General features: G+C 36.3%; 1 pseudogene; it reads right to left on the bottom strand.

The window, feature by feature from the left end:
- Positions 1–2879: 2879 nt before the first annotated feature.
- LOC109489584 lies at positions 2880–11245 on the bottom strand (annotated as a pseudogene).
- Positions 11246–11948: the final 703 nt, after the last annotated feature.

Below are 11948 nucleotides of genomic sequence, written 5' to 3'. Positions count from 1 at the left end.
TATGACTTCAGGAAGTCATATAACTTAACTTCTCTGAGCTGGTTTTATCTGTTTAGTTGGAAGTGGGGGAGATGTTCATATTTGATTAGTATTGATAGTTGGGAAGATTAATGGTCATAATGTTTTTAGTTCCTTATTCTAGGACCTGGTACATAATAAAGTCACAATATTTGAGGTGTGCTTTTTAAATTTATTATAAAATAAAATCTTTTAATTTTGAATTAATTATTTTTGTTTTCTCATTTTTTTCTCTCAGCAAATCCCATAGCTGGGCTGAGAAAAGAGATGCATTGAACCTCGTAATACCTGAAGACAAGGAAGACTTGGGAAAGTTAGTGGATGTGTACAAGGTGCTGAAGCGTCTAAATCAAGGTGGGTCATTAGCAGAGAGCTTTGTCCTTCAGGACCCATCCATTGGTGAGCTGAGCTGTGTGTGTCTGTGTGTGTGCATGTCGGTGCATGTGCACACTTGGGTGTTCACATATGTACATGAGCTTTCCCTTATATTTCTGAATCTCTTTCTGGGCTTGTGAGGGTATTTAAGAATGTATTCCTTGAAACTTTATTAGATCTCACAAGGAAAATTATCAAGACCCGGAGGATTTTTTAGAGACTGGTATTTGATATATTTTCATTTCTTTAATGTTTCTTGGTCTCTTTAAGTTTCCTATTTTTTCTTGTACCAGCTTTTGTCATTTTGTATTTTCTGCTTTTTGAAATTTATTAGCCTGTACCTGTTCTTGTATTTATCTATTTATTTATGATAATAAATATCATTAGAATTATTGATTATTTTAATTCTTTTAAAAAAATTTTATTGATTGATTTAGAGAGAGAGAGAGTGCATGGATGACTGGGAGGAGGGGCAGAGGCAGAGGGAGAGAAAGAATCTCAAGCACACACCACACTGAGTGCAGAGCCCAATGTAGGGCTCAATCTCACAACCCTGAAATCATGACCTGAGCTGAAATCAAGAGTCAGACACCTAACTGACAGAGTAACCCAGGCATCCTGATTATTTTCATTAACTCGCTGCTGATTTATTTTTTTTTCTTGGCCATTTTGACTGTTTAAAAAAACGTTCTTAAAGAATCAGTTCTTGGTTTTACTTTTTCTCTGTTCTTTATTTTATTGTTGTAAAATATACAAAACATAATTTTATCGTTTTGACTATTTGTGAATGTATAATGCAGTGGCATTAAATACACTCACAAGATAGTTGTGTACCCATTACCACTCTCTATTCCAAAACTTTTTTAAAGATCATCTTCAGCATAAACTATATAACAAACAGGGGTGTCTGAGTGGCTCAATCGGTTAAGCATCTGCCTTCAGCTCAGGTCCTGTGGGATTGAGCCCTGCATGGGGCTCCTTGCTCAGTGGGGAGTCTGCTTCTCCCTCTCCCTCTGTGCTCTCTGTCTCAAATAAATAAACAAAATCTTAAGGAAAGAAAACAGTAAGGATGGAAAATTTTATGTTATATGTATTTTACCACAACTAAAAATTAAAAAAAAAATGTATGTAACTGGCCTAAGGATACATACATAAACCATAGTACAGAAAGCCCAGAAATAAAACTTTACATATGTGGTCAATTGATTTTCAACAAGAAAGCTATGATTGTTCAACGAGGAAAGGATAATCTTAAGAATGAATGCTGTTGGGGCGGCTGCTGGCTCAGTCAGTGGAGTATGTGACTCTTGATCTTTTCTAAAGCAAGGGTCCAATTTCATTCTTTTGTGTGGGATATCCAGTTTTCCCTACAGCATTCATTCTTTTTTTTTTTTTTAATTTTATTCTTAAGAAATCTCTATACCCAGTTTGGGGCTCAAACTCACAACACCAAGATCAAGGGGAATTGGATTTGCTGGATCATTTGGTAATTCCCTTCTTAATTTTTGAGAACTTCCGTTCTCTTTTTTATGTTTTACATTCCCTCCACAGTGCATAAGAGTTTCAGTTTTTCTAAATCCTTGTCAACACTCGTTATTTTTTTTAAAAAGGTTTATTTATTTATTTGAGAGAAAGAGAGTGTGTGTGCCCCAGTGTGTGGGGTGTGGGGGGTGGGGTGTGGGGGAGGGACAAAGTTAGAGGGAGAGAGAAAATCTCAAGCACACTCCCTGCTGAGCTCGCAGAGCTGACGAGATACTTGATCTCATGATCCTGAGGTCATGACCTGAGCCGAAATCAAGAGCCCCATGCTCAACTGACAATGCTACCCAGGTGCCCTAACACTAGATATTTTTTGTTTTTGTCTTTGATAGCAGCCATCCAAGTGGGTATGATGTGGTATCTCCTTGTGGTTTTGAATTGCATTTCCCTAACGATTAGTGTTGTTCAACATCTTTTTCATGTGCTTATTGGCTGTTTGTATATCTTCTTTGGGGAAATGTCTTTTCAAGTTCTTTGCCCATTTTTTGATCAGTTTTTTGTTAATGCTGGTCAGTCATATTGCCTTAATTACAGTAGTTGCTTTGTAGTATGTTTTCAAGGCAGTAAGTGTAAATACTCCCACTTTATTCTTTTTTTCAAGATTGTTTCAGCTATTCATGATCCCTTGCAATTCCAGAGGAATCTGAGGTTCAGCTTTTCCATTCCTGCAAAAAAGATTTTAGGAATTTTGGTAGCGATTGTATTGAATCTTTAGATTATTTTGGGTAGTACTGACATATGAACAATAAGTCTTCCTATCCATCAACATGGGATGTCTTTCCATTTATTTGGGTGCCTTTATATTTCTACAGTGCTTTGTAGGTTTTAGTGTACAAGTCTTTCACCTCCTTGGTTATATTTATTCTTAAGTTTTTAATTCTTTTAGATGCTATTATAAAGGGAATTCCTTCCTTTCTTTCTCTCTTTCATTTCTTTCTTTCTTCAGGTTTACAAATGAGGCAATTTATTAACCCAGCATTTGTTCTAATGCTTCTTGTTGGCAGCTGCCACCTTTCCAGTGATTCTGTCCAGATCTCTCTGTCCCTGAAGTGTCAGTTTTCAGCCCCCATCTTGGTCCTTTTCTACCATTTTCAGCCCCTCTAGGGCATGGAGGACCCTGCAGGCCACGCTCTTGGACTCTCTACTGAAGTGGCTGGGCATGACCCCATTTCTCTGATGTCCCCCATAGATCTTGGTCATGGAGCCGACCCCAGCGCCACCCGGGAGGTACAGATGCCGTGCTGTGGAAGCAGCTTGCATGTAGAACCAGTTCTCATCGTAGGGAGCAAGCTCTTTATGCTTGGCCAGCCTGACAGTGTCCACCCATTCAGGGACTTTTAGCTTCCCAGACTTCTTGAGGAAGGCTGACAGAGCTCTGAGGAACACCTGTTGGTTCACATCTTTTACAGGAACCCCAGACTTCGTGTGGCCTCTGCACTGCCAGCCAAGGGAAAGGGGGGAATTGCTTTCTTAATATACTTTTCAGATTGTTCCTTGGTGGTATTTGGAAACACAATAGCTTTTTATGTGTTTATCTTGTACCAAACAACTTTGCTGATAGTTTATTAGCATGATTGGTTCTCTCGTAGATTTTTCTAGGATCTGTATAGGATCATGTCATTGGTGACTAGAGATTGTTTAACTTCTTTCTTTCCAATTTAGATGCATTTTACTTCTTTTAGTTGTCTAATGGCTGTGGCTAGACCTTCCAGTACAGTGTTGAATAGTAGTGGTGAAAATGGGTGTACTTCTCCTGTTTTGGATCTTAAGGGGAAAGCTTTCAGTCTTTCACCAATAAATATGATGTTAGTTGTGGGTTTTCCCTAAATACCCTTTATGATATTAAAGAGTTTTACCTGTATTCTTAGTTTTATGAGAGGGTTTTTTTTTTTAATAATAAAAGGGTGCTGGATTATGTCTAATGATTTTTCTGCATCATTTGAGATGATTGTGTGTTTTTTTCCCCTTTGTTGTATTAACCTGATATATTATAAAGATCAGTTTTCTCGTGGTAAGCTACCATTGCATTTATGGAATAAATAACACTTTAATGTGAATGATCTTTTTGATATGCTGTTGGATTTGGTTTTCTAATATCTTGTTGAAGATTTTTGTATCAATATTCACAAGGGATATTGGTCTTTAATTTTCTTCTTGTAAGGTCTTTATCTAGCTTTGGTATCAGGGTAAAGCTTGCTTCATAAAATGACTTAGGAAGTGTTCCCTTTGCTTCAATTTTTCAGAAGAGTTTAGGGGCGCCTGGGTGGCACAGCGGTTAAAGCGTCTGCCTTCGGCTCAGGGCGTTCTGGGATCCCAGCGTTCTGGGATCGAGCCCCACATCAGGCTTTTCTGCTATGAGCCTGCTTCTTCCTCTCCCACTCCCCCTGCTTGTGTTCCCTCTCTCGCTGGCTGTCTCTATCTCTGTCGAATAAATAAATAAAATCTTTTAAAAAAAAAAAAAAAAGAAGAGTTTAAGAAGGATTGGTATTGGGGCGCCTGGGTGGCTAGTCACTAAGCATCTGCCTTTGGCTCAGGGCATGATCCCAGCGTTCTGGGATCGAGGCCCGCATCAGGCTCCTCTGCTGGGAGCCTCCTTCTTCCTCTCCCACTCCCCCTGCTCGTTCCCTCTCTCGCTAGCTGTCTCTCTCTGTCAAATAAATAAATAAAATCTTTAAAAAAAAAAAAAAAGAAGGATCAGTATTCTTCTTAAATATTTGGTGAGATTCACTAGTAAAGTTTTTTGGTCTAGGACGTTACTACATTTAGAAGTTTTTGATTATTGCTTCTTGATTACTACTTCAATCTTTGTATTTGTTATGTCTGTTGAAATTTTCTATTTCTTGCATCAGTTTAGGTAACTTGTGTGTTCCAAGGAATTTGACCCTTTATTGTAAGTTATCTAACTTGTTGGTGTACAGTTGTTCATAGAATTCCCTTATGCTCCTTTTTATCTCTGAAGGTTGGTACTAATGTTCCCACATTATCTTCTGATTTTGGTTATTTGCATCCTGTCTCTTAGTCTCTTATTTTCTTTGTTAGCCTAGCTGCAGATTTGTCAGTTTTGTTAATCTTTTCAAGGAACCAACTTGTGTTTTTATTGATTTTCTGTTCCCTCTTTTGCTCTTCCCTTCTGCTGCTGCTGTCATTTGGTTAAGTTTGTTCTTCTTTTTCTCGTTCCTTAAAGTTGTAAATAAGGTTGTCGATTTGAAATCTTTCTGTTCTCATGTAAGCATTTATAGCTGCAAGTTTCCCTCTTGCCACAGCTTTCGTTGCATCTTAGAAGTTTTGTTATATTGTGTTTTCATTTTCATTCATCTCTGTTTTCTACTTTAACTTCTGATTTCTTCTTTCACCAATTGGTTGTTTAAAGAGTGTGTTGTTAATTTCTCCATATTTATGAATTATCCAGTTTGCCTTCTGTTACTGATTTCTAACTTTATCTTTTTCTAGTCACAGCAGATATTTTGTTATGAAAACTGTCTTATAAAATCTGTTGTGACTTATTTTGTGCCCTGACATATGATCTGTCCTGGAGAATGTCTCATGTAATCTTGAGAAGAATGTTGGCTTGAGAAGAGTATTCTGCTATTGTTGGAAGGATTGTTCTGTACATGTCTCTTAGGTCTAGTTGGCTAATTTTGTTATTCAAGTTCTCTATTTCCTTATTCATCTTCTTTGGTTGATTTATCCATTATTAAAAATGGGATATTGGAGTCTCCAGCTATTTTTGTAGAACTTCTGTTTTTCCCTTCTTTTTTGTCAATTGTTACTTCATATATTTTGAGGATCTGTTATTTGGTGTGTAAATGTTTATAATTGTTATCTTCTTGATGTATTAAATCTTTAATAGATACATAATGTCCTTCTTAGTCTGCTCTAACTTTTATGGATTTAAAGTCTGTTTTTTTCTGTTTGTTCAAATCTGCTTTTAAACCCCTCTAGGGGCGCCTGGGTGGCACAGCAGTTAAGCGTCTGCCTTCGGCTCAGGGCGTGATCCCGGCGTTATGGGATCGAGCCCCACATCAGGCTCCTCTGCTGTGAGCCTGCTTCTTCCTCTCCCACTCCCCCTGCTTGTGTTCCCTCTCTCGCTGGCTGTCTCTATCTCTGTCAAATAAATAAAAAATAAAATAAAATCTTTAAAAAAAATAAATAAATAAACCCCTCTAGTAAATTTTTAAAATTTTTTTTTATTTTTATTTTTAATTTATTTATTTGACAGAGAGAGACAGCCAGAGAGGGAGCACAAGTAGGGGGAGTAGGAGAGGAAGAAGCAGGCTCCCAGCGGAGGAGCCTGATGCGGGGCTCGATCCCATAATGCCAGGATCAGGCCCTGAGCCAAAGGCAGACGCTTAACGACTGAGCCATCCAGGCGCACCCCCCCAGTAAATTTTTTAAAATTTCAGTTATTGTACTTTTCAACTCCATAATTTCTTTTGAGCTCATTTTTGTAACATTTTGCTATTTATTGCCATTCTCATTTTGTTCATACATCATTTCCTGTCTTTGTTCATGTCTTCATTTGGCACTTTGAACGTCTTAAAGAGAATTTTAAGTCTTTTTCTTGTGGGCCTGACATCTGGGTTTCCTTGGATACAGTATGTGTTGATTTTGTTCTTCGGAATGGGCCATATTTCTTTGTATGCCTTTGTTTTCCTTTTTGAAAACTGAATATATGAATTTTATAATGTGGTAGTTCTGGAAATAAGATTCTCTCTCTTCCTCAGGGTTTGAATATCTTGTTGTTGTTATTATAGGGTGTACTGTGCTCAGGAGCAGCTGGAGATGAAAGTTTAAGGTTTTCTTATAGTCTTTTCTGAGTCTGTGTCTTTCCCTGGACATGCACATTGACTTTCTAAATTCCATCAAATATGCGGTTGTTTTTGAATGTCTATAAAAATAGATGTGCTGCTTCTTTAAATCTCCTGGGCATTGCTTTAGCTTGCGGGGATTAGAACAATGCTAGCCAGCCCCCGTATCTCCATGATCAGAAACAGGAATCTTCATTCAGAACTGAGAGTCTTGATATTTGGAGGATAAGGTCTTTATTACCCACTCTGGCTTCAGCCATGCCAGAAATGTGGGTTGCCTTAGGGATGTGAGCTGCAACTCTACAGAGGTCTATAATCAAATGATATTAATTGCAGTTTACCAGCCAAGCTTTCCCCTGGAAGTTGCAGACTTCCAATAGTCACTTCAGACAACTTGTGGCAGTGCAGTTATTGTCTAGAAAGATAGATTCCTGGCTTTTCCTACTTCAGTATCTTACCTTTTACTCCAGGCTCTGTTATTTTTATTCCTTTTTTTCCCCCTCCCTCTTCCTTATGCCAGGTAATCTCATTTGAGCTGCCTTCAAGTTCATTGATTCTTTTTTATGCCAGTTCAAATCTGCTGGTGGGCCCTTCTAGTGAATTTTATATTCCAGTTCTTGTATTTTTCAATTCCATAGTTTCTATTTGGTTCTTTTTTATACTTTCACTTTCTTTATTGATATTCTCTCCTTGGTGAGGTATTATTCTTGTTCATTTCTTTAACATTTTAGACATGGTTGCCTTTAATTCTTTGAAAATACTTATTATAATAGCTGGTTTAAAGTCTTATTAACTAAGTCCAGTGTGTAGGCTTCCAAGAGTCATACTTTCCTGTTTCTTTGCATTTTTTTATTGTTAGGGTGTGAAAATTGCACATTTTAAATAATATAGTATGAGAACTCTTGAAATCAGATTCCCCTTTGCCCCCTCCCAGGGATTATTGTTGTTTGTACTGTTTGTTTAGTGACTCCACGCTATAAACCTTCAATGTATGTATTCTTTTTCTCATGTGGCCACTTGATGGTCTCTGCTTGGCTAACCTGATGGTCAGCTAATTATTGGACTGAGATTTCCAAAAATATCTGGAACCAAACGTCTCTCAGCCTTTGCTGAGGGACCCTGTGTGGGTGTCAGGGCACACCTTCAATATTCTGGCAGGCAGTCTACAATTCTGCCTTAACTTTCACATCTTGCCTGCACAGAGTCAAGGACAGTGGGACTTGAGAGATTAGGGCCTTCTTAGGTCTTTCTTGGTAATGTGCACAGCACTGTACATGTGTATGGCATTTTTAAGTCCTAGTCTACGTTTGAGTTCTTCAAAGTTCCTTGTGAACATCTTGCATTCCCCATTTTTTCCTTTATGATAAGGGTTCCGATGAAAAAAGTGAAAAACATGCTGGATGGATAATGTAAGGAGAGAGTTGGAAACTCTAAGAAAGTTTCAAACAGATGCTAGAAATAAAAATACTATAATAGAAATGAAGAATAGCTTCGAAGGGCTCATCAGTATACTGGGAAGGGATGAGGAAAGAAGCAGTGAGCTTCAAAGTTGTGTTAACAGAAACTTCCCAAACTGAAGAGAAAATTAATATAAAAAACAGAACAGAATATCCAAAATTGTGGGAAAATTACAAAAGGTATAACATGCATAATGAGAATAGCAGAGAGAGAAAATCGAGTAGAAGAAATATTTGAGGTAATAATGGCTTAGAATTTTCCAAAATTAATGTCAGATATCAAAACAGATCCATCAAGCTCAGAGAACACCAAGCAGGAAAAATAACAAAAATTCTACACTTAGGCATATCATATTGAAACCGCACAAAAAAAAAGAAAGAAAGAAAGAAAAAAAACACCTATAGGGAATAAGGACAAAAATTACATCAGACTTCTGTTCAGAATTATGTAATCAAGAAGAGAGTGACATATTTAAAGTGTTGAAAGAAAAAAAACTACCATCTAGAATTCTGTATCCAGTGAAATTACCCTTCAGAAGTAAGACAAGGTAAAGACTTCCCTCAGACAATTCCCTAAGGGAATTGTTGCTGGCAGACCTACCTTGCAAGAATGTTAAAAGAAGTTCTTTATGGAGAAGGAAAATGATACAGGTCAGAAATTTGGATCTGTATAAAGAAAGGAAGAGTCTTTGAGAAATTTATAGTCTTAAAGTACTATGACTTCCATATTGCATGGTGCACTGGGTGTTATACGCAAATAATGAATCATGGAACACTACATCAGAAACTAAGGATATGCTGTATGGTGACTAACATAACAATAAAAAATTATTATAAAAAAAAGGAAAGGAAAGATCTAAAATTAATCCAAGCTTCTACCCTAGGAAACTAGAAAGAAAGAAGAGCAAATTAAGTCAAAAGATAGGAGAAAAAAAAATTAGAGCATACATCAGTGAAATTGAAGAAAACACTAGAGAAAATCAACAAGGCCAAAAGCTGGTTATTTGGAAAGGTGAATTAAAGTGATAAGCCTCTAGCCAGTCAATCAATAAAAAAGAAGATACAAATTACTAATATCAGAAATGAAAGAAGGGCCATCACTGGCGATCCCCTGAGCACTAAAAGGGTAATGAAGGGATGTTATGAAAAAGAGATGCTCAACAAATTTGATAACATAGATGAAATGCATCAATTCTTTGACTCAATCTACCAAAAACCATACAAGTAGAAATAGATCATTTTAATAGGCCTTGTATATATTAAGAAAATTGAATTAGCAATTAATAACCTTCTAAAACAGAAAGCACCAGGCCCAGATGGGTTTACTGTGAATTCTACTAAACTTTTGAAAAAGAAATACCAATTCTCTACAATATTTTCCAGAATATAGTCAGAGGAAACACTTCCTAACTTATTTTGTGAGGCCAGCATTACTATAATACCAAAACCAGAAAAAGGCATTACAATAAAGGAAAACTATAAACCAATATTTCTCATGAACATGGATACAAAAATGTTCAGCGCATAAATATTAGCAAATTGAATTCAACAATTTAAAAAAATAATTATACACCATGACCAAGTTGGATTTATTCCAGGAACGTAAGACTGGTTCAACTCTCAAAAATCAGCTCCTATACTCCATTATGTCAACGGGCTAAGGAAGAAAAATAACATTTCAACAGATACAAAAAAAAATTTGACAAAATTCAACACTCATTCAGGATTTAAAAAAAAAAAAAAGAAACAAACAAACAAAGAAACAAAACTCCTAAAACTAGGAGTAGAGAAAAACTTTCTCAACCAGACCAAGAATATCTGTGAAAAACCCACAGGTAACATACTGGTGAATTATTAGATGTTTTCCCCAGGTTTTGGTGGTATTGGTGAAAGACAAATATTCAGTGCAATAGATAGAGAGCCCAGAAATAGGCCCACAGAAAACTGATCTTTAACAAAGGAACAAAGACAATTCAATGGAGAAAGAATAGTGTTTTCAACAAATGGTGCTGGAACAACTGGACATCTACAGGCAAAAAAAAAAAAAAAAAAAAAAAAAATTGGGAGGACCTCTTCTGTTATCTAAAAGAATTTTTATAGGATTGAATTATTTCTACTTAAATATTTGATAAGTGTTATTGTATGTGAAAGTTTTAAATTACAAATTCAATTTTGTCAATAAATATTGGTCTTAGGATTTTCTTTATTTTACTCAGTTTTTGTCATTTGTGTTCTTTAGGTGATTTGTGCATTTTATATAAATTGTATTTATTGATATAAAGTTGCTTATAATATTCTCATTGTCTTTTTAATGTTATATAGGAATCTACAGTGATACTTACTCTTACATTCCTGATATTGGCAATTTTTTTCTTCTCTTTTTTTTATCAGCTTAGCTAGAAGTTTATTAATTGTATTGATTCTTTTTGAAGAGCCATCTTTTGGTTTCATTGACTTTTTTGGTATTATTTGTCCATTTTCTGCTCTCACCTTATTTATTCCCTTCTAGTTATTCTGGGTTCAGTATTTTCTTCTGTTTCTAGCTTCCTAGAGGGGAAGATTGCATTACTGATTTTTGTTATTTCTTACTTTCTAATATAAGCATCAAAAACCATAAAATTCTCTCTGAGCATTGGTTTAGCTGCATCCCACAAATTTGCATAGGTTGTATATTCATACAGTTCAAAGTATTTTATAATATCCCTTGTGAGTTCTTCTTTGACTCTAGGTTAATTTAGGAATGTTATATTTTCTAAATTTGGGGTGTTTTTTTGGTTTGTTTGTTTTTTAGAGAGAGAAGGCATACCACCAGGGAGGGGAGGGGCAAAGGGAGAGAGAGAGAGAGAGAATCTTATACAGGCTCCATGGCTGAGCCCCTTGCGGGGTTCAGTCCTTCAGGGCACAATCCCACCACCCTGAGATTATGACCTGAGCCAGAATCAAGAGTTTGATGCTTAACCAACTGAGCCACCCAGGCACCCCGGGTTTATTTTTAGATACCTTTATATTATCATTTTTAAATTTAACTCCATTGTGGTCAAAGAGCATTCTCTATATGATTTCAATGTACTGGTATTTATTGAGACTTGTTTTATGTCCAAGCATATGGTTTTAATTAACATTTCATTTACACTTGAAAATAATTCTAATTTTGTTCTTATTAGGTGCAGTATTATATGTTAGAAGGTTAAACTTTTTTTTTTTTTTAAGATTTTATTTATTTATCTGACAGAGATAGACAGCCAGCGAGAGAGGGAACACAGCAGGGGGAGTGGGAGAGGAAGAAGCAGGCTCATAGCGGAGGAGCCTGATGTGGGGCTCGATCCCATAACGCCGGGATCACGCCCTGAGCCGAAGGCAGACGCTTAACCGCTGTGCCACCCAGGCGCCCCAGAAGGTTAAACTTTTTGATAGTGTTGCTCATTTTTCCCATATCCATACTGATTTACTGTTTTTTTGTTGTATCAGTTACTAAGAGAACATTTTGAAATATGTAACTATAATTATGGATTATATAGTTCCCTTTTTAGTTCTGTTGGCTTATTCCTCAGTTTTTGTTTTTGTTTTTGTTTTTCCTGAAGCTATGTTATTTAGTTCATGTACATTTAGGATTGTTAAAACTCCTTGATCAATTTCTCCCTTTTTATTTATGATATATCCTTCTTTATCCATGGTGATATTACTTTGTGTGAACTCTACTTTGTTTGATGTCAATATAGTCAGTCAGCTTTCCTACAATTAGGTCTTTGCA

This window comes from Ailuropoda melanoleuca, chromosome 3 (genome assembly GCF_002007445.2).
Source record: "Ailuropoda melanoleuca isolate Jingjing chromosome 3, ASM200744v2, whole genome shotgun sequence".
NCBI classification, from domain to species: Eukaryota; Metazoa; Chordata; class Mammalia; order Carnivora; family Ursidae; genus Ailuropoda; species Ailuropoda melanoleuca.
Note: the sequence above shows the minus strand (reverse complement) of the source record. Positions and strands in the feature narration are given on the sequence as shown.